General features: G+C 41.9%; 1 protein-coding gene across 1 annotated transcript in view; it reads left to right on the top strand.

Moving 5' to 3' along the window:
• The first annotated feature begins 745 nt into the window (after nucleotides 1-745).
• The window catches only part of KIAA1217 (KIAA1217 ortholog), a 362,990-nt gene continuing 340,384 nt past the window's right edge, over nucleotides 746-23,351 (top strand). Inside the window, exons 1-2 of the mRNA XM_050708763.1 lie at nucleotides 746-787; nucleotides 16,643-16,740. The gene's annotated coding sequence lies outside the window, so the exon portion shown is untranslated. The remainder of the gene's footprint in view (nucleotides 788-16,642; nucleotides 16,741-23,351) is intronic.

Raw genomic sequence — 23,351 nt, 5'->3', positions numbered from 1 at the left:
GGGTCGGGGGTCCCTTAGGGCGCCCCCCCGCAGCAGGGGTGCCGAGCCAGCCGCCTTCCTCCCGCTACACACGTGTAGGGCTGCGAAATAAAAAAGTGCTCCGCTGATGCAACCATGAGGATGCTTAATAAATATTTATAGCCCCTCACCGGGGAGGTGATTGGCAGCGCGGGGGCAATCCCTACCCAGCAGAGGCAGGCTGGGAGAGGAACCTGGGGGCGCTGGGCACCCGGGGGCTCCGTCCCTCGCTCCTCAGGTCCTTCGGTCCTTCTCCCTTCCCCGCAGCCCGGGGGCAGCCCCCGACCGGGACGAGCGGCTCCCCCCGCGGGGCGGCGAGGGAAGGGCGCTGCCGCAGTGACTGCAGTCCCGGGGAGAGCTGCGGAGCCGCCCCGCCGCAGCCGGGCTGCCTGCAGGTGAAGTGAAAGTCGGCGGGGGGAAGGGGAGGAAGAGGAGGAGGAGGAGGAGGAGGAGGAGGAGGAGGAAGCACGCAGCCCGCCCTGCAGCCGACAGCTCCGCGCCGCTCCGCGCAGCCTCCGCCTCTCCGCAGCTCGCCGCGGGAGCGAGGGGTATCCCGAGTTTGCCCCCCTCGCCTTGGGGTGACCTTGGGCCGGCTGCCCCCTTCCCACCCTCCCACCTGCCCGGGGCCGGCCGTGAACTTGGGGAGGGCGGAGGGGGCTCCCCGTGGTCCCTGGGGAGCCGTGGGGGGCTCCGGCAGCCCGGGCGGGGGGGTCTCGTAGCGCAGCATCCTTCGGCTGGCCCGGCTGCCCCGTGCGGAGGAAACTTACCGGTACGTCCGACTTGCGAAGTTGGTGCTTTGTGAGCGCGGAGTACCGCAAAAATGACTTTTTTTTTTTTCCCCAAAAAAAATGTTTGCGGGAGGAGGGGTGTGTCGCGTGTATGGACTGATGTCGGAAGCTTCCCATCATAGAATTGCTGCGCTCTTTGGAGGGGGGATACAGAAAATGATGTAAGAGAGTGCGATGTCGGTGGGAAGCTTTCCCTTTGAGCCCTAGGGGCAGAAATCAGCGTCCCCAAAGAAGCGTCCCCAAGCCTGGAGCCGCCGCTCTGCCCGCAGGTACAGCGGGGGGATGCTCAGGGGTGTTTGGCGTGTGGCTCTGCCCTCAGGTAGGATCTGCTTGCTGCCCAGGGCCAACTTTCTGCTGCTTCTGGAGTTAAAACTAGTGTTAACTTTAAGAATTTGGCTTCTCGGTGTTTGGCAAAGTTCAGCTGCTGCATGCGGTGCTGGTGGCTGTGGTGACGTAAGTTTCTCAGCATATTTAGACGTCGTGTTTAGTGCTTCGTTTCGTGCGCTGCTGTTGAAAATCAGTCGTTGTCATTCACTTTCATTTTTCTTGGACTTTCTGTGATGTGATAGTTTCAAAATAATTGTTTGGAGCTCTGCAGATGAGCGCTGCATACCGCCCGGGGAAATCGCCAGCTGCTCTCGGGTTGCTCAGGAGGGCTGTGTGGACGATAGCTGCTTCTTATCGTGACAGCGTGTTTAGACTCTTGGGCAAAATATTGCATAATATCAAACATTAAAACTCCTTAAGTTTACCTCTTAGTAAGCTGCCTTTCTGCAAGTTTGAACTGAAAATGAAAACCATGTTTATTTATTTATTTTTCTTCTGACCTTGTGAACTGTGTGAAGCAAAGTGCAGTGAGGATGCAGTGTATAGGAGTCTGTATCACCTGTCTCTAAGAATTAAAATTGTATACAGTGACCAATCTAGAAGATCTCTGACTAAATATAACAACTCTTTTTTTTTTTTTTTTCCTTAGCTCTATGTTTATCGAGAAATTTAACCTAATCTCAAATTCCTCCTGTAGGCTTTGAAAACACCCTAAGTAATGCATGCAGGAAGTCCTATGCACGTAGTTGGTCCTGGTGTTACGTACATTGAGCAGGGTGCAGTGCTAACAGAGCACAACTCCTGCAACCAGAGAACAGCTCTGACCCCGTATTGTACGGACCCGGAGCTCTGACTGACGTACATAGGCCCGAAGACTTTACATAATGTCATAGTTCAGGCTTGTGGGTTTTAGACAGCTTTTATCCACAGATCATTGCAAAATTGGAGGAGGTCGTCTAGCACTGAGTGCTTTTAATGCTACTGTGCCTGGAACTATACACAAAGGGGGTTTTGTTTGTTTGTTTTCTGCTCCTGTGCTGCAGATGAATTATTCTAAAACTGTTTTGAAAATTTACTCTAGTTTAGACCGGCTGTGTTTTCTAAAGCACTCAATGTACAAAAATAAAACTGCCATTGAAGAAAACTACTGCATTTAGTTACTTTTTTTTTTTCTCCACAGAAACTCTTCCCCCATCCCAGAAAGCATTGCTTTTGTATTCAGTCATCTTTTTTCCTTTCCCGAAAACAAATAGATGTTCTGAATAGCTAACTGTTGTCTACCTATTTCTCTATTTGAAATAGCAATCTCCTGTTTATTGCTTTGTGATAAATTGCTGTGCTGTTAAGCTGTACGTGTAGCTTTTGGTTTGGACTATTGGAAAAGGTGGGAAAACTTTAGTTGCCTTATTCTGTTCCCTCCTTACCCCCCCCAATTCCTAAGGAAGCCACTACTTTGGAACAGCAGAATTGTTTCTTGAGAGAGTACATTCATCTCTCTTTATTGAAGGTTACAGCTTGGCAGTTCTAAAGTGTGGACACTTGTGTAATAGCTTCTGTCCAGGCGGTGGTTTTGCTGGGGCAAGGATGACGTCTAGGCTGCTGATGGTAATAGTTTGGATTTTGTAAGGTTGCCCTTAATTGAACAGCTCTCTTGTGTTTGACATTTGCCATGACCTCCAGCTGTAAGCAAAGGGAGACTGTTAATGATTTTGAAGTTCATCTTTCACTCAGTTGAAAATGAGGATGTTTAGTTCTAGTTCCTGTTCTAGCTCTCAGCCATGGCTGAATCTTCACTTTTTCTTTTTTTTTTCTTTTTTTTTTTCTTTTTTTTTTTTTCTTTTTGGATATTCTATTGCATCCCTATGAGTCTTGACTTTTACACATGTATGGAAAAATTTAGCAATGTACTGAAAGCCTAAGTACTTACAGGCATTTTTATAGATACAAAAGTCTTAAAGATAAGACTTGCTTATTTTTATAATTGTTATCTGGATTAACCAGAGTTTGCAGAGGACTATTAAAAGTTGCTACAAGCAGTGAAGAAAGCAAGGAGGAGAAAATAGATTATGGGTGGCAAACATGGCACTGAGAATGGACAGCACGGTGAAGCAAGAATCAGAGGACATGAAACAAGCCGAAGGGGGAGGCAACTGAAGTAAATGGAAAAGTAGGATGGAAGTAATGCTGGCAGGCAGGGAGAGAGGAAAAAACTGGGACTTTCTTGTTCAGTTTGACTCATCACTTCTATCAAATTGTGCTGAGTTAACAATCTGATGCAGGATGAGAGATTGTTTTTTCTTACCTTTTCTTATGCTGGTCATTTGACATTATTGTGGTGGGTAGAAGCTCAAGCCTGTAGACAAGAACTGTGTTGCAAACCCAGCTTAGTTATCTTAGTCCAGTTCTGGTAACTGACTAATTCATTTTGTGCACTACCTCAGTCCTGGGCTCTTCTGCTAAAGTAGTCCATGTGGCTGGTTTGTCATGGTATCTCTGCATATTTGATCTCTGGCAATGATACTGAGCTTGTCGGCTCAAGCTTTCAAAGAGCCATTGGTGGTAACTGCTTTCCCTTGTAAATAGCCTGGCTGGAACATAAATTGCTGACCTGGTGGTGAAGGTCTTTCCAGTCCATTACAAATATGTGGGTCTTTGGGCCTCTTTCAAAACATCATTTTCCAGCAGGCATCATTGAGTCTTTCATTCTGCAAAAAATAAATTGCTTTTGCTTGAATGTATTATACTGTGGTGCATAGGAGCATTCATGTGTCATACTAGAGATCCAAATCCTTCGGACTGAAAAAGATGTGTTCACTACTCTTCCAGTGGAGACTCGCACAGATGCTTGACATTGTTTATCCGTAAGTCTACATGCCATTTGGTTTGTAGATATGGATTCACTGAAGATGTATGGAACTTTGTATACATAGTTTATATATGTGAAACTGCTCCTATTATGTTTTCTTGACAGATGAATAGTAGTGTTTCTTCCATTTTTCACCTAACATAAGCTGGAATTGGCTACATTCTTGGATGCTTTGCTTCAGAATTCATTAAATATTGGAATGGTAGTTTTCCAAGCCAGCATGAAATGAATTTACTCCAAATGTATATAAAGATTCAAGGAAAATACTGAGATTTTCATTGCTAAAACTGAGGTATACTGCCAGATCTTGGGGGTAGTAATGTTATTTGTGCCAGGATTGTGTGCAATGTCAGGAGGAGAAACAGATTCCACGCTGTGGACAGAGTGGAATGGGACAGAGCAGTGTAAAGGTTTGCATGATGATAAAGGCTTGTGTTTTGAAGGGGATATTAAAATGATCTGTTATGCCTTTTACTGAAGCTTTCCCATGTAAGGGGAAGGGAAGAAACCCTCCTTTAAATCTCTTTTGAAAACTTCTTGGGAAATGCTTCATAGAACTATTGGAGTATCTAGGAATTGTTTGATACGCTTTGTGCAATTTAATGGTAGGTCTGTAAAATATTGTGGGCCCTGAGTGTTTTTTTTTTTTTCCTTCATATACTGTAGCTTTTGTATTTGTAACCTTATAGTTTCTTTCCTTGTATCTCTTCCTTCCTCCCATAGTACTCTTAATCTTTTTACTCTAGGCCCCAAACTGCCCCATTTTTAAAGTGCAATTTTTTATTAGTTTGCTTTTAATAGCATAGACTTAAACCAGTTTTCATCTATGCAGAGGAGAGAGGAGGAAATGCAGGGGAGCCTGTTACTCTTCTATGCTTCTTCTAGGAGCATGGAGAGACTTTAAATGGTTTCCCTCTAGAAGTAGTGATTTTGGCTGAGAAAGGGTTTGAGGTTGTAAGGGGCCTCTGGAGATCATCTGTTCAGATTTGCATCTGCTTGAGCAGGTTGCCCAGGACCATGTCCAGGTGGCTTTTGAGTACCTCCAAACTTCTGGTGTTTTGCGTGTTGTAATGATGCTATATGCATCTCTGTGTTGCCCAGACTCTCACAAGTCACCATTTTTACTCTTTGGCTTGCCTACCTGTTCCTTACCTCTCATCTTTCATTCAGTTTTCTTGTGATCTGTCCCCCCAGAGAGGGGTACAATGCGTATTGTTCTCATGCTCATTTCTCTTTACAAGGACAGGGCAGGAAGCCCCTGCAGTGCCAGGTTGCATGGTGAGAAGTGTGAGATGTCAAGGCTCTCCTCTCTGTAAAAGAGTAGCAAGAAAGAGCTGCAGCAAGCAGGTGTGGGTTCCAGGAGCTTGTACATGCAATCTCTTTTGTTGTTGTTGCATTTTGGGATGTGATGCCACAAGCAAATGAAGCACTGCTCTCTTAGTGTGCATTTGCCCTACTGGCTATAGGATGCCTTAACTCTGGAAGAATGTAACTTAGTTTTGTCTGATTTAGGGGTTCTGGACAACATACATCTCAACATACGTGTATCCCTCCTTCTCTTTTTCTCTGCAGGTGTAATGTTGGGGTAGTCCCAGATCATGCTTTTGTGTGCTCCCTCTCTCTTCTCATGTCTGGATGTGCAGCTCACACAGAACTCTCTCTAGGTGGAATCCCAAGTCTCAGAGGAGACCTGCTGGGGAATGAACAAGTATTTACTTATTTGCAATCTGTGATGTGTTCATAGCATTTCAGAAAGCACTTCAGGTTGTGAAATTAGTTACTGCATGACTAACGCTGCCATTTAATTCTGTACTTACCTTGAAATTCATTGAAACTATATTGCTTACATGAGAAGTCTTGCTGAGTAACTCAAGTATAACGTACAATGTAACATGCAGGATTGCTTATAATTATACATTTACTAATTGTTTTAGAATTGAAATGTATAGATTTTTTTACATAGGAAGGTTATTCAAAATGAAATGTAGCAGTGTCATCTTTTTCTCATCATTGACATATTATTCACTGATTTAAGAACTTTTCTTGCACTAGCAGATAAAATAATAGAAGCAGTTATCCTGCAGAAGTAGAACCTTCTATGAGCTTGTTAGAGTTAGCATTACGTTGATGTTGGTTATTGGGATGGCAATGGGAAAGAAAAACTACGGGATTCTCTTGGGGCCAGATAAAACAGACCATGCACTGTGAAGACAGTTAAGATTGAGTAATGCTTTAGTAAAGATGAGTCCTTCCTTGGAAACTGCATTCTGTCTGGCAAGAGTCTAAATTCTGCAATTAGGAAATATTTTCTATCCTTTATTGCTATGGCTATATATGGAGGTTGCTTGGAAATGTTTGCTGGAGAAAGTTTTTGGAATTACCCATCTTCACTTTGAAATCCGTAAGGATGGATTATATATGTTCGTTACGTAGTCATAGGGTATGCAATTAAGACTCTGGCTGAATATTTACTACGCATCTGGTGAGGAAATGCTTTCTGCCATAACTTTTATTCTAATAAACAATGCTTCAGTATGGATAATCCTGTTCTAACATTAATTGGAACATAGAGCTAATACTTCTTACACATCTTCAATTTAAAGACTGGTGATGTAGTTTTAGTAGGCTACTGCAGTATCAGCAAAGCAAAATTGGAGAGAAGTGTGGAGTCACATATTATAAGCATGAATACAGGATTTTTGTACTTTGTCCAGTCACATTTCTAACAGTCTCATACGTGGTGATATAGTCATTATAAAGACTTTAATTGGCTAAGAGCTTGCCAGCTTGCATTTGCCAACTCTGCTGAAATCCTGGCCAAACTTTTCAAGAGTAATCTGCAGTTGGCTGAGAACAGCGGATATAAATAGATGATATGGTGCTGAACTACAATTGATTATTGAAATTCAGCTAGTATGTAATAGATAGCCATAAAAAGGCATCATTGTTTCCCTAATATGGGGCTTGAAATGAATGCAGTCTTTTTTTATTTAGCAAAGTTAATGTTTATCACAAAATCATAAAATCTAGCCTGTATTTTTGTGATTCTTTGCAAACAAAAATCTTTTTCTGTTCTTAATAAGAAAAGAGTTGTGGTCTATTATCTGGTTGGTTTCCAGTAGGAACAGTTCATTATTTTATTTGGTGCTAGGCAAAATCTGGATGAAGACAAAGTGTATTTTATATAAAAATTACTTTGAAGCATTTTGCTTCAGAAATCATACTGGAGAACAACAGTATCCAGCTGATGCTCTTGTCATAATTGTTTGCATTACCTCCTCCCAGTAATAAAGAATATTTGGGGCCAAATTGGAACTTAAAAAAAAGGGGGAGTGGGTAAACAAAATTAAAATACAAAGTCTTATCTGTGGAATCAGTTTTTACTAATCTGTACTTAATTCCATAACAGACTTTTTCAGAGGCTAACATAACATGCCATGCAGTCGGACCTTGATATTGTGTATCATAAGGGCACATGAGATAAACCAGACTGGAAGGGACCTCAGGAGTCCCCATCACAACCTCCTGCTCATGGCAGGGGCAGTGAGGTCAGACCAGGTTGCTCAGGGCTTGACTTGGTTGGTTTCTGAAAACCTCCAAGGATGGAGCCTGCACAGCCCCCCAGGGCAACCTGTGCTGCTGTTTCACTCTGCTTACACTGGAAAAAGCTTGCTGGGTTTCTCCAACCTGTGTGATTGTTTTGTGCTTTTGTGTTTGATCTTGCCTTTGCTGTTTGTCACCTAACAGGAGGGTTTGCAATTTGATTTCAGGAGAAGAGAGCCACATCCCTAACTTGGCTATTTCACTGAAGTGCTTGGGATGTCCCCTTTGTACGTAAGGGAAATTCAGGGCCTCAGAGACAAGCTAAAATGCCGCTTCCTGGCACAGGAGGTGAAGCGTGGGGTTGTGTTTGATATCCTGTCACCAGAGTGCTGAGACACGTGGGGCAGTGCCAAGCAATGGGTGTGCAAGAAGTCCAAAGTCTAGCATTTGCGAAGTGTTATGGGAGACTGAGACCAGGACTTAGTCCTGAAGCTTTGTTGCTGTGTGTTGTGCAGCTGGAAAAGCCAACATTTAGTTGCTGAATTACTTCTGCTCCTTCAAAACATGGGACCTGAATAAAAGCAGTACAGGTCATTTTAGGTGAAAGATGAACAGGTTACATGGAAGCACTTTCAGTAGTGTTTTAAGTTAACTTGTATGTGGCTGCCCTCAAACTAGCAGTTCATCTATAGTAGGTGTCATGGGAGTGGTGACTTAAGGAATTACTACTCTTCAGCTCCTAGTTGGCACTGAGGGTTTGTACAGCACAATTTGTGGTGAAGATGCCTGCCATTTCTTCTCAGAAAGAGCACTCAGGCATTGGAATGGGTTGCCCAGGGAAATGGTGGAGTCACCATCCCTGGAGGTGTTCAAGGAAAGGCTGGACATGGTCTTGTGGGTGATATTGGTGGTAGGGTGATGGTTGGGCCAGATGATCTCAGAGGTCTTTTCCAACCTTAATGAATCTATGATTGTTGAGTTCACTTGGCTTGAAAGTGGGAAAGAGCAGATCCTCAGCTTAGGTGGATTTAAACCCATGTCTTCTGCACCCTCATATCCTAACTGCTAAGCTGCAGAGGGCTGTTTATGTGTCTGCTATTGAAACTCTGGAGCTGGAAGAAGAAACTTCAAAATTCAGGGGGGCAGAAAAACAGAGCCATTTCTTAGTTTGATAGCATCGGGCTGAGGAGTATGTGTCACTCAACTCAAGTTTGGTCTCTAGATGCATGGTCTCTCTGGCTTTACCTGTGTTACTATGAAGTTTCTCACTGCTGCCATTTGTGCTAATGGTATTAACAATGAATACATTAGCTGTCAGCATGCTAATAAGCATCATTAACTATCCTCGAGCAGGTAAATGACACAGCTGTTGAAAAGCCAGGGGTTGCACACTGCCTCGTGTCTGAGCTCCTCGTTCAGGTCTAAGGGATGGAGCTCAGTGAAGGGAAATGTTAGGGCAAAAACTTGGAAACAGATGAGTCAAGGTGTGAGATTCTTCCTTTAGATATTTGTTTATTGTTACCAGAACACCAGCACGCACCAGAATTGCTTGTCTGCGGTTGCATAGTTTGAGTGGTCTAGCAACCCATGGCAGCTTAATAGTTTCTCATGTTTTAGTTGATATTGTTGAAATTGCACTATGACATCTAAAAGCTTCTAAGTGATGCAGCGAAGAACATGATAATTCTATTTTAACTTTGTTTTAGTTTAAAAAGTCTCTTCCCTACATACAGGAAGTTTCTTTTGTGTCTACCTGACATGGTTGCTGTGCCATTCTTGGTTACTTGTAGGTGCAGATTTCCTGAGAGTTAACTTCTTTATTATTTTTACCAATTCCAAGGTGCTGTCTTGTTTATGCTAAATGTTTAAAAAGCAGATTTGCAACCAAGTGTCTCCATGGTTAGACATTAAGTTCCTGTTACTTACTGTACTTCTGTAATTTCATAATGCTTGTAACCAGTTCTTTTATGGGATCCTCTTTACAGTCTCTGGCACAGAGCTGGTCTCTCGCTTGCACAATAGAGACCAGACCTCCGAATGCTTTATATCATTCACAATAAATTAGGCCATTCACTAGCATTCAGCGCAGCAACAAATTGTTTTATTTATTTATTTATTTATTTATTTTTGCCTGTGAAGGAGCAAATCCAACTCACATTTGCGGGCAGATTTAGAAGAGAAGCGGCAGATGGAAAAGAAGCTGGGGCATGAGATGCGCGGCCCAGGGAGGAGTTCAGCATCCGCTGCTGGGGATTTGTGCCTGAGGGATGCGAGTGGCTGAGGCTGCTGCTGCTGCTCCTCTGCAGCCACCGGAGGGAGCTCGGCGCTGGGGCGAGGTGGCTTGGGGGGGACCAGGGGAGACTTGGGGGGAGCCGGGTGGGAGCCCCCTTCCCCTGCAGCTCCCCTCACCCGCCTGTTCTTGGCTCAGCCTGTGCACAGAAGACAGGATTTGTCCTTTGCAGAACATCTGTGGCTTAGCTCTTATTTGCAGCGCCTTGTTTCTCGGGGCGCTGGGATCAATGCTGTTTTATGCATCCACCAGCTTGAAAGGTTACATGAGGCATTGTGTGCCAGGCCAGAACAAGAGCCTCTTTCTTACGCCAGCATGTAGCAGATTTCTGGAGTCGCTGGCAACTTCTAATGAATGAGAAAATTTTACTTTTTCTTACTAGCTTTATTTTTATGGTTGACATTTTAAAAATTCTGAACAAATATCTGTAAAGGGCACTGAATAAGCTGAAGATTATTAAGTTACAAAGATACGAAGTAGAGTGGTGTAAATATTTAAAACACTAGTCTCATTTATCCTTTCTCTTCTCTAGTAGATTATGCCAGTCAGATGATCCTGAATGGAAGAAAGTTTTCATACACTGTTCCCCCCCACCCCAGAAAAGGGAACCCCAGTTCTACTGCTTGTTTAACTTTTTGTTTTGCTTTCTTCTGCAACAGGAGTTCAGTCACGTTACTCCTTTATTTTGAAGAATTTTAAAGAATAGCAGAGACTAAACCATGCAAGTTTATTAAGCTTCATAGCTTATCAAATTGTTGAAAACAGTGCTTTTTTTTGACCAGATTTCTGATTTCAAGGCACCACAGATAAATGCAGACATTCTTGTGCACAGAAGCTAATGTACCACTTGTGTGTGAGTGTGACTTGAGCATCTGCCTGCGGCATTGGGCCCCTCGGCTTATGCCTGAAGAGATGTCAAGTGTGCAGAGGTGTGCAAGGAACAGCATATGGATGCCTTCACATATCCAAAAATGAAGTTGTTCTGCTTTACTCTTCCATTTGGAGGAATTCATTTCAAGCAGAAAGTATGCTCAGAGCTACTTCTGTTTCCAAAAGCACGCATCATTGCTGAAGAGGCTTGGAAGGATTTCAGATCTGATTGTGCTTTTGCATTAAATAGATGACTTCTGGTGTTTCTGTTTCCCTGCCTTTCCTCTACTGCTGCTGTGTGTTTCTAGATTTCCCCACATCATTACTGCTGTTTGTCCCAGGAAAAGCCCTCGAGTGGTTGCTTTCCTGCATGGGTGGGTTAAGGCACACTCTGCATCTTCTGTGGCACCACCTCTGTCTGGCTGGGGGACGGGAGGGGAAGTGGGCTCTTCCCAGTTTACAGTGTGCTATTTAGTTCAATTAGTTAAATTTTACATACCTTAATGTGGTGTCCTCCCTCATGGAGTCCCCTTCTCTGACCTGCCTCTGGTGTGTGCACTGGCAGACTTCGGTATCATTTGCCCCTTGTGCAAGTTCTCGTGCTTCAGGGAAGTGGAGGAAAATAAGTATTTTATTTCCTTTTTTTGTCCTGCTCATTGTGGTGATGGGGATAAATCTTCTCTAGGTCCCAAATATTAAAAGCCTGCAGCAGGCCCAAACCCAAATCCCATCCCATTGCTGGGAAGAGAAGGGCAGGAGGTGATGGCTGGGGTGTGTAGGGGTTCGGTGGGCGTGTTGGGACTCTGCCTCCCTCCTGCCTGCTGTGGTCCAACCTCTGCCTTCCCTGGCTCTGCCTGGAGGATGGCATGCAGCCTTCTGGGAGCCTTCAACTGTGTCCTAAAACTATGTGTGAACTGATGGGACAAGAGAGTGAAAAGCAAAACATGTAAAAGTATCGCTGAGCCAAAGAAAAGCAGGGTGGCTCGTGTCTTCTGAGGTGCATGAAGAAGCTTTAACATTTAGAATTTAATTTAATTTGATCATTTCTTTATTTTACTGTTGTTTTTCTGACTTGTGTTAGAAAAGCAACATGATGAGAGGAAGCTGACCTGCTTTTTTTTTTTTAAACACAATTCAGAAATCTTTCAGAAATATTTTCAATGAGGAAACCCTAATAGTTCTAAAATAAGTATATTTCAATTATCCTTTTGTGTTTTCTTGATATACCAAAATGCCGGCATCTCAGGCACACTTTAGTTTCCCAATTTGCCTATTTGAAATGAAACTTCTGTCCCCTATGCATATTGTTGTTGACCACATCAAGAAGTTATATGATCCAAGAACCTATGTCGTTGTTAGGATCTCTTGTTTCCTACCAAAGGACTGGAGTGTCAGTTGGGCAGGAGAAGCAGTATTAAAAATAACTTGATAAATATTCGAGGGTAAAAGTTTCTGGATTCCATATGAACTTGAAGGTGAATATTTTAGACGGGAATCAGATACACAGTGAGAGTAATAAAAATATGTGTATTATAAATTGAAAATGTGGCAATGTGTATTTTCCATATGAATAGTTTAATTTAGAAAACTACAGTGGAGATTCAGAATGCAGAATTTAACTCAGTCTTACTGTGAGGCTTATTGTCTTTGCAGTCTTGAAGCTCCAGCACAAGGAGCCACATAATATGAGAATTTTACTTGTTGAAGAAATATTTTTCTCTAATGGAGAAATCTTCAAATATGAATCATGTATTCAGTGAATGTCCCAAACCATCAGAACATGAAAAGGATCTAAATTGATATTCTGAGAAACAGTAGCCTTCCAGATCAAACTCCTTTTTCATAGGTAAAGAGATAAATTATGACTTTTTTTTTAATATTTGGGATTTGTGATAATCAGTGTTCATCACATAGAAGGATGTATGCACAGGGTCAATTAATAACACACATCTGCAATTGTCATCCGTAGTTTCACTTTAAATGTTAGGAGAGTTGTCATTTAGCCAATCTGGGATTAAATTAAATCTATGAATTAATTTAAAAAAAAATGCTAGAAGAACTGCAGACTGCAGATAAGGTTGGGACCACAACATTCTACTGCGATGTAGTGTATGGGAAAGCTGGGCTACTTCAGTAAATGCAATTGAGTCTTTATGTAGTATTGTGTTCCCTGAAAACTTACGAGGAATGCAAGTGAAGTGTGACACAGAGTTTTGCATGAGGGCTTCACCAGAAGAACTGTCAAACCCAGCAGAGGCATTCTGAACCACTGAGGGTGGTGCTTGGGTTGTAGCCATGGTGTTTTGTTTGTTTGTTTGTTTGTTTTTTGTTGTTGTTGTTATTCAGAACCACTTATTTTAAATACTGCTTGATAAGAAAGTCTCCAAATCAGGGCAATAAGCATTGGTGGCCATCCTCATAATCCCTCATTCTGACATTTTATTATTACACTTTTTTCCTTTAATTTCAGAAGTGCTGTCTCAGCCAAGAAAGGAGTTTGTGATAGTTTATAAACAGAACCTATATATATGTCTGTGTATATGTACTCATCTGTGTATGTGTATATATATACATGTATATGGAACTATGTGATTACACACATATTTGTATTACAATACAAAGTGAAATCATGTTGACCATTATCTACAAATTTCTTTTGGATTAAGAGTATTACTTGCTTGAAGAGCATAGCTGTCAAATGTAAAGAACAAATATTTTGAAGGGACAGGAACTTTTTTAAGAACTAGGTTAACCATAGTGAGGTTCTAAAAGAATTAAACCAATTGCTCAATCTACGTCAGTTTCCTCATATAGCTTCCCTTGAGAGTTTGCTGCCTGCAGCACCTTCCCAGCCCAAAATTAACCTTTTTTTCCTTGTTGTGGGAAGCACAGGATCTTGGTGAAGTCACCTGGGAGGAAGTCAAGGTCCCAAAAGTCACCTTGCTGAAGGTTGTGTGCTGCTAGACCTCCTGACACGTGAGGCTGCAGGCTCCCGTGCAAATCCCGCAGCAGGAAGGCAAATAGATGGTTCACCTCATGTAATGCACAATGTCTCTGCTTTAAAGTTGAAACTGAGTTCATGTTTATTCCTTTCAATGTTTCATATTTAAAAATGAAGAGTAATCATCTGTAGTGGCACACTAAGTAAACTGCTTTTTTTCCTCTTCAGAAATGCTTTTCCCCTGGAGTACTCAGTGGCAACAGGGGTAAAAAGCAGCCTCTGTGGTTGTGTTCAGAGAATATGATTTCTTTCCCGGCCTTGCTCTTTCAATGAACTTTTATCTTGCTAAAATGAATATTTTACGATTAAGAACACTTGGTCACATCTGGTACTTCTCGAAAATGCATGCTTTTCCAAGAATAGCATGCAAACATGAAATCAGAATCACAAGCAGATGTTTGCTAATATGGCCATAGATAACCTTTCAGCTTCATGCTTAATTTTCATAAATAACCATCTGTAAGGAATGCAGATTAATGGAGAACAGAGATAATCTCTGTCAGTGTTAATATGGTAACTTTACTGTATTGCTGATATTGCACTTGTTACTATAAAATTGCATTTCCTTATTGTATAAAATTGTCAGTTGCTATTTTCAGAAAAGTGACACTTCCTTCTTTTCCATTTTGTCATAATATTTTCAGGTTGTAAGAAAAAGAAAAAAAAAAAGCTTTTTTTTTTTTTTTTAGGACACAAGGTGAGTACCTGGGTCAACAAGACTGCTAATTATGGCTTAATTCATTAACAAACACTATTGTCCCTTCCCCCCATCCATAGTTGATTAGTCAGGGTGCAGTGGAATAGAGCAAATCCCTCACTTTTTTCCTCCTTTGCCTTTGTATATTCAGTGAGCTTGGTGTGGCTCTTGCAATAGGGCTGGTGTAAGTGGGGTATTGGTTCATTTGACTGCTGGCCTCGAATAAGCACATTTAAGATAACCTTAAAAAACAAACAAAAACCCTCCTGCTTGAGCTGGGCAGGTGGAGAGGGGAAAGATGGGCTAAGCACCAAAACAAGTTCAAGCAAGAAAATAACAAACCCATAGGAAGTATTCAGTTAGTTAGTTTAGAAACTTCCAGGCATGTCACTTGGTGAAAATATTGACATTCCTCAGAAATAGAAATGTGCATGGGCAGAAAATCTATATCTCAACATCCAAATTTGTAGATGATGTAGAAACTGTTTGGGAAAATACTACAGCACAGAGAATTCATTAGAGCTTTGCTCACATTATAGTTGAAATACCTTCAAAGAGAAGCTAACGATTAAAAGAAGTTCAGAAGCAGAATAGCCTTGCAGGCATTAGGAGAAGGGTAGGTAGAGGTTTACGTGTTAATAAAATATCCCAGCTAGGATATTGTTTTACATCCCCTGTTCTTTAGTTTGCTCCCTTGGTAATTTACAAATGGAGAATAAAATTTACAATTATAGCTGATTATATATTATGAGTTCTCAACAAAGCATGTTTATGTTTTGCATGCAATTATTACAGAGTTGCTGGGCACAACTCTGTGGTTGAATTTGAGTTATCTTTTGTGTTCAAGCAATTCAGTCTCTTCTGTATCGCATGAGAAGAACACAGTTCATTCTTCAAACTGTAGTAATCTTTGGATAAAGAATATTTTATATGATTTATTTATTTATTTATTTTTAATCAGTAAGTCTCTGAAACTTGTAGTGGAAAATTAACCTAATTTCTTCAAGTATGGCCTATACAAAGGATTTTGATTTTGTCAGTTGTGATTATGTGGACTGCATTCAGGTTTAAATAAGCAATGTTGCCATTCTCAATTTGGAAGAAATAAAACCAGCAACCCTCTCTGGCTGCTATTCCTCCTCCTGGCTCGCTGACCTGTGTGCCTTCAAGGACATCGGCCCTGTGAATTCCAGATATGAGCCTGTGGTTTTGGTTAATGGATTGTCTGGGCTTGTTCTGAGCAATGCCACTTGTGTGTCCTGGCATGGGTGTTGGGCAATGCAGATACGTCCTCCCACTGCTGCTCCATCTTGCTGGGAAATGGAAGCAAGGAGGCTCTGGGGTTCTGCCTTTTGCTTCCTCTTTGGATAGTTGGAGTCTCGCTAATGCAGCCAGTGGTTTTCTGATGTGGCTACCTCAGAAATGGTGAATCCCCACTGTTAAGCAATGTTCTTAAAAAATGTTTGTGTTTTAAAGTTTTGAGAGAAAATACACTGTGATTATCAACCTGCAAAACTTGGCGTAAATATGGCGTATGGGAAATGTCACTTAACCACTGCTAGATATGAGTTAAAGGGCAAATTGCATAATTATAACTGAGACTTTGGTAGATTTGGATTGTTTGGTGCACTCTTGAAAATGCTTATTTTTTCAAGGTACCATCACCATGAACCTAACTTTCATTAATTACACAATGAATTGTTCAACTCATACTGTTACCAAAATTTTCAGTCATTAGGCAGTATTTGTTCTGGCCTTTTGCTTTTAGATATAATGTCTTATTTGAAACAGCTAGAAGTAACTTGCAAATGGATGAAGCTTGGAAATGGATATTGGTAAAACAAAGCTGAAAAATACTATTGCAAATGCCAGAAGTTCACTGTTTCTTCAGGCATATGTTAACTCAGCCTTGCGGCCAAACACTGGGACAGCTGACGCTATAGAAGTCTGACCGTCTGTTTGCTAACAGCTGTTGCAGGACATCACTCTGGGGTTAGAAATGTTTGGTTTTGAGACTCTCACAGTATTTTCTGGTGTGTATAGTTTCTAAATTACTTATACTTCCAGCTTTAATTGCATTTTAACAAACAGTTTTTTGGTTAGTCAACCTTGATGATGTGTTGCGTGCAGCATTTAAAGCTGAGGCAATGCCACAGCTGCCTGGAAGGACACATCTGCTGGTTTCGAAAGGGGCTTTAGCACTTTGGCTCTCAAATCCCTTTTTTTTTTTTTCCTGTTTTAGGTTTCCTGAAGCCGCAGTGCTGCGATGCCCCGGCATGCTTCATGGCAGAGGTCCCCGGCCACCCCGCTGGAGCGTGGCGCTCCCCTGTAGGGAGCTGGGTAAGTGTGACACCTCGTCCTTGGTATGGATATGTCTCTTGTGTTTGCACAGGTCTTCCTGGGAGATGGGGCAGACCCGGTAATGTGGACTGCTTTCATCAGCCTCTTTCTGTGCATTTTACTGTGCTCTCTTGGCTTAGAGTACATTGGGAAAAGATCTACTGGCTGAAGATGGTTTCACATTCATTTACATTTATTTCTAATGTGCTTGAGCAGTATTCCTCTGGAGAGGTGGCTGTTGGTTGGATGAATTGGTAGGAGCTGGAGATGTTCACTAGGATGGTGAGCTGCCCCCTCCTCAAGGCATTTTTTAATACAAAAGAAAAGCACCGGGGTAGGTAATGTAGTGTAGAGGAGGTCCAACTGGAATGTCCTCTTGCTCCCTTCTCTTAAAAACAACATTTTTCCAGAAAATAATTGTCTTCTCTGCCATGAACAATGTTGATTTCCTTCACACATCCTGAGTACCATCACATCTGCCATGTGTTCCTAAAATTTCTGAGGTAATGCTACCTTTCTTGGAATAATTCCTCTTTGTGCAATATACTAGTTGAATCATTTTCCTTTTGCAAAATAAAGGTGTAGTGGGTACCTGGAACCTCCTGTTTGACCCTGTAAGAAAGGTATTTGTCCATTTTCAGTGCTTGAATTGTAATTGGGCCATTCTTTGTGGTTTTATCAATGCATAGATCAGCATGTTTGCTAGGGAGCCTTGCTGAGCCATAGCAAACATTGCTTATGATTCTTGTCTTTGTGAATAAATCTAGATATTTATGTCAGTGGTTGTTGGTTTATGGATAGTTACCATCTGTTAGACAGAGCTGTTGACTTCTGGATCCTTCTGCTCTCCCTAGCAAGAAGCCCCCGTGGGTCTGTGGGGAATCTTTAGGAATTTATCTGTCTGGGCTAAATGTCAGAGGGGAGGACAGCTAAAGTGCCAATTGGTATCTGATGGCTTGCTTTAGTTGTATGTATGGGCAGGAAAGAGATGCATATCTGAATCAAAGAAATACTATCTCTTATTTTTATAGAGCTAAGAACAGTCCAGCTGCACTTGGATAGCCTGGGGCCTGAATATGTCAGACTGAGCTGAGAAGAAATTATCCTGATTTATGTAGATAACACAGGCTGATGTTGGGATGGTTCTTCAGACCTTTGGTTTAGGAAACTTTCAGATTACTAATGGACTGTTGCCCTTCGGATTTAATTTAGACTCTGACAAGAATGCGTTTTGATTCTTTGAATTCTCTGAGGCCAAATACTTGCATTTTCAGTCTACTACTGTACTTGCTTTAGTAAGTATCAGCTCAATTATGCAGTGATTGACAACCATTGTCAGTGTCTGACATAATGGGGAAAAATGCTGCTGATGTTGAAAAATAATCTCATTCTTAGGAAATGACCCTCCAAAGTCATGCTGTTAACCAGTTGTTGTCCCTTCTTTTTCTGTCTTCTCAGTAACAGTCATTTTAACTTCTGATCGTGTCCTATCCAGTGGAATGTGTTCAGGACCAGGGTTTCTCTCTGTGTCCCAGGAGGGACTGCACTTCTACTTGCCTCTAAGCAGTGCAGTGGCAGCAACCCCTGTTCTTCTCACCTTCAGGCCTCAGTACAGAGTTACCTTGTCACCGGGATTTTAAGGCCAAACCACTGCTGTTCGCTCAGGTGTTTGAAGCTGTTTCTGTTCATCGTGCTTTGCATTCATTAAATTGTCTGCCTATAGATAGGGTTTAAATTCACCGTACTGGTATGACTGCAGTTCTGAGGCCAGGATCTCAGTCTGTGCCAGACACCTTCTTTGATCCAAAGTGCAACAATTCTTTTTAGTACGCTTAGGACTTGCAAGTGGCCCGCTATTTAGGGGGTTGCTATTAACTCAAGCTGGGAGACAGAAAAACTTTGAAGTGGTGTCTCTCCCTTTAAATCTGGTCAGTGTCACTCCAACCTTGAATATGTTTTTTAAAATACAACTTTTTCAGAGATTAAAAAAAAATGAAATCTGCCTTATTGTAGTTTTTCATGGTGCTTTTAAGTGTGAGCACCTTCCAGCAGTAGTTTTTTTGGGGTCAGTTGATTCACATCCAGCTATCACTGGCATTCTCTGCAGGTTGATTGTTGTATTAACTGCTTAAAACTGGTTTGGTAATATCAAACTAAACTAGACCATTTTGGGCAACCTAATAGAGAAATGGTTAGGTGGCGGGGTAGAGCTGGAGCAGCACTCCCAGCCTTTGCCCTACGTTCCTGGATTCCCAGTGCTGAGCTGGAGTTTTCCTCCAGCTCCAGTCCAGCCCAGTGTTTTTTTAGGAGCTGAAATGAAGCTGTTGCAGTGGCTGGGGATCTGGGGATGAGGGACATTGAACAGCTCAAGCTTTATGACCCTGTCACTACTGTGTCTCTCCCTCTCCTACACTGCTCCCAGACATGTACTTGGAGAACCATGTGAAGATGAGGAGGTTGAAGGGAATCTTGTGGTTATTTATTGCTATTTACTGTTGTTATCCTTGCTGCTATGGATAATCAGTACATGTTTTTGGTTAGTTGCGTTAGATGCTCATCACTTACCAAATTTGTGTGTTCAGAAAGTTTTTTCACATTTGCTTTTCAAATCTATTGCTTTTCCTGCGGGAAAAGAAAGTGCGTGTGTTCCTGGGTCGTGCGGTATGTCTACCTTCTGGTTCTCCTTCTGAGTCCTTATCTCTACACGTCTATTTGCATCGGGTGTCTGTATTACAAGTGCCCTACTTGGAAATGGGCTTTTCTTGGCAGCATGCATAAGGCACTCGCAACCTGTGTTTCTTTTGCTTGTGTGCCTAAGCAGAACAGAAGTACCCGGTGTATGATTTTCAGTTCCCGTCAGTCATTTGAATGAGTCAGAACTCTTTTGCTTTACAGAATTTGCCTTTGCCAGTGTGTTGGTGTAGTGACTGCTTGCTCTTCTTGTTCTTTGCGTGCGTCTGTTTCTGTGTGTATCTTCTGCATTTCTTTTCTGCTTTCACCTTTCTTTAAATGTTAATCAAGAGGGAACATCCTAGCTGTATGGCATTCTGTCATCCCTTTTCTCATTTTTATTATTTTTTATTCCTTCCTTTTGTTCATCCTTCCTTCCTGGGATGACTGTAAAATTGGCCTATCCTATGGTGGGATGCTTGTTTTGAAGTTGTTCACATAAGGTGATATTGTGTAGGAGGAAACTGCATCCTGAGCAAATGCTCAGTTTGCTGGTCTTTTAGTTCTACTCTGTTCAAAAAATATTAAGAAAAAAATTAAAAACATGTATGTGAACATACTTACTTGGTCAGTCTGGACTTCATCTCAGACCTGGCAAGTCAAGGAACTTGGCACTGAGAGCATTTCCCTATCTGTGCAGCTATCATCATATTTTTTAATAAAATCTGCAAAATGCTTCTTCTGAACACTGCAAGGTCCTGAGAGAGGCAGGTGGTCTGTACAAATGAGTACACCATGACCCTTTTTACCTTCTTCTGTGTTATTATGAATGGCAAAGATGTAGCTCTTAAAAGCTCCTGCATCCTGAAATGCTGGACATGGCCTTGAAAAAGAGGCCACGTGCTCCTCCTCACCTTTTCCATGCTGCAGCAGATCCTACAACTTACTAGAGCCTCAGTTCTACTGCCCTAGTACCTTTTTTGGTGAGAACGTCTAGATGTCTATTTTAATTGTCTGTGTGAATTTACCTTCTCTGAGGTATTAGTTCCACTCCCTCCTTCCCAAGCTATAAAAATTCTGTGTCTTCCATTGAAATCCTGATAAAGAGGGCATCTAGCACCCTTGCTGTCCTTAGAGGCTGGGCTCAGCACTCACCATGGACATGACCTGGGCAATTTTATTACAGTAAACCTCGGATGCCTTGTGATGAGCCCTGGTGTGTTAAGCTCTTCCTTAAGCAATGAATCCATTTTTAAGGTAGGTGTGCTTTTAGATAAAAGCTGCCCACCGCAAATAGCCCCTGAAGCAGGGAGGAGTCTCATCCATCTGTGTGTTGATTTCTACCTCCCTGACAAGAGCTGCCAAGATGTTCTCTTCATTTTTCCTCTTTTACTCAGAAGGAACTATAGGAATCCCTGTGGAAGAGAGGAGCATTTTCTTTTAACACCACCAGTTCTCTGCTGGGGTAGTGTCTTGAGGGACTGTTTGGTTTCTTCACCTCTGTTCTTCATTAGCTACTAAGCTATCTTTTACTCTGTCCACTTGATTGCTCCTTCCAAGCAGGATGCCTACATTTGTCTAGAATGGGAGAGGACAAATTTTGGTCCTTCATGAACTCAAAAGGGATGATGGCTAATTCTTCCATTGGTAACTATTGAAGAACACATTTTTTGCAGTGAGGAGTGTGACTAGGGAAACATATAGGACTTTTCCATCATCTGAAGCTTACGTCCATCCCCTTAATCCTGGGATATGGGTGCTGAATCCTCTATCAGGATAGATAAGTTTCTCATTGCTGTGAGGATGTTTTCTCTGTTCACTCTCCACCAGTTGATGATCAATTGACATTTTCTGGGGATCTACAGGGTTGAAATCTTTGAGAGTGTGTTGTCATGTCAAGAGCCCTCTGTCCATACCAGGCTGATCTGATTTTATGTAACGTCACATGTCAGGTACTTGACTCTGACCTGCTCTTCATCTCTGCATTTTTCTACTGAGGTGTATTTTCCCCTCTTGCCCAAGGCCATTTTCAGGGAAATGGGACACATCCAGTTCTGTACAGCTAGTACTCTGCAGAGTGTCTGTCCCTAGGAAAGGGATAAACCTCTTTTTGTTCTCCCTCAAAGCTCCCTCCCAATTTTGTGTCTGAGCACCAGCATCTCTGGGAGTTTTCTGTTTGGTTGTGTTTTTACTCTTAAGCCTTTCACCTTCCTCTGGGGCTGAAATACTCCTGCTGCTTCTTGGTTATCAGGTGGGCCCAGGAACCTCTTAGGAAGCTGCCAATGCATTTCCCATTGCTGTTGACAGCTCAGATGAGGTCAGTAGCATCATTTAACCTCTGCTGATCATTGGGATTCTGTATTGCATCTCTCTTCTGGTTTCAGCCATGTACTGTGCCAGTGTGGAATTATCTAGAGATTATTTGGCCTTTGAGTGTGTGTGTGTGTGTGTGGGGAGGACATTATTTATCAACTTCTTTCTTTAAAATGTCTGGTGAGGCAGAAGGAGCCGCATGCAACACTACCGGTGGTGCTCAGGTACAGGAGGTCATTTAGTGGAGCCGAGTCATGAACAAACAGACGACATGGTGCAAAATGAGGCAGGTATAGGTAACCTCAGTGGGTGTTTCCTTTTAAAATGAACCCTTGGCGTACACCAGCATTCAAAAGAGGAAAAAGAGTCGGTGTTGGGACTGCGGTGAGAATTATAATATGGGGAAAATGTTAAAGCAGTTACGTTTTTTCAAATATTTTCTCTGTACCATTTTTATTGCTTTTTTAATTTAAAACAAACAAACAAAGCAAACTACTGTGACGCATAATCATGGCTACTTCAGATCCTGTGTAACTTCAGGAGAAATGCCCTCAATACCAAGATTCCTTCTGGCCTACTTTTTCTCTGTTAAATTAATAATGATTTTAAAAGAATGTGTGAAATGTAGTCATAGGTGCAGAGCACAAAGAAGTGGATGTGAATATTGAACAATAATCACTGTGCTAGAAAATATTTCTGTAAATAGAATGGGCTTTTTTTCTTTTTAGGATTTTTTTTCCGTGTTTGTTTTAATAAACCTAAACCCAGGTAGTTCTAGAAGGCTTGGTCAGCAACTAGGCGGTACTCATTTTGAGGAGTAGATGATTATATTTACTGTTGGAGGAGGACATGGCTAGTAGGAACTTTGTCTTGAAAATTATTTTAAACATGATGAAAAATGGCTCAGTTAACTGTCACTTTTTCCTGTCTATATTATAAAAGGAATGAAGGATCACAAATCAGTAAATGAGAGGAAAAAATGGAAATCACATGAGGAAATAGATCAAGGCACACTAAACACTACTATGGGAACAGTAAATTAGAACAACTGCTTCTGGTTTTTCTGGGAAATCAAGAAACAACTGGAGCAAAAAAAAAAACTGATAGATTTTTCTTGGATTGCACTTCTATTTTTGCTCTCAGACCTCCTCCGCCCCTTGGACTTTCTTCTTTCCTCCATCTCTTTTTTCTCCTTTTCTCGAAACAGTTGCTTCATTGAAAACCAAACTGAAGCCTACAAAGGCTCCACAGTGAATGAAGAATAAAGGACAGAGATTCCGAATGTTGTTGATTTGGGCTCCATTTGTCTATAGTGCTTGTTCCTGCTTTGAGATACAGATGTGCCCCTTGGTGGTGGTGAGGCTGGCATGCCAGGCATTGGGTCATGGGACACGCACTGGTGAGCATGGTACCTGCAGCTGTGCCAGCAGCATTTATTTATTATTAAGAAATTAATACAAAAGTGACATGCGGTGTAATATTTTCACAGATGGACCACATCTGTGGCATAACCTGGAGATATAAACTGGAGGATTATCCAGCATTTTGCCCAATTATTTGTCTCTAACCTTCTCTTGTCCCCCTTTTGCTCACAGCTCAGGTCTGCAATGTTGACGGGCTTCTCTGCT

This window comes from Cygnus atratus, chromosome 2 (genome assembly GCF_013377495.2).
Source record: "Cygnus atratus isolate AKBS03 ecotype Queensland, Australia chromosome 2, CAtr_DNAZoo_HiC_assembly, whole genome shotgun sequence".
In the NCBI taxonomy this organism is placed as follows: Eukaryota; Metazoa; Chordata; class Aves; order Anseriformes; family Anatidae; genus Cygnus; species Cygnus atratus.
This window is presented reverse-complemented; position numbering and strand designations above follow the sequence as displayed.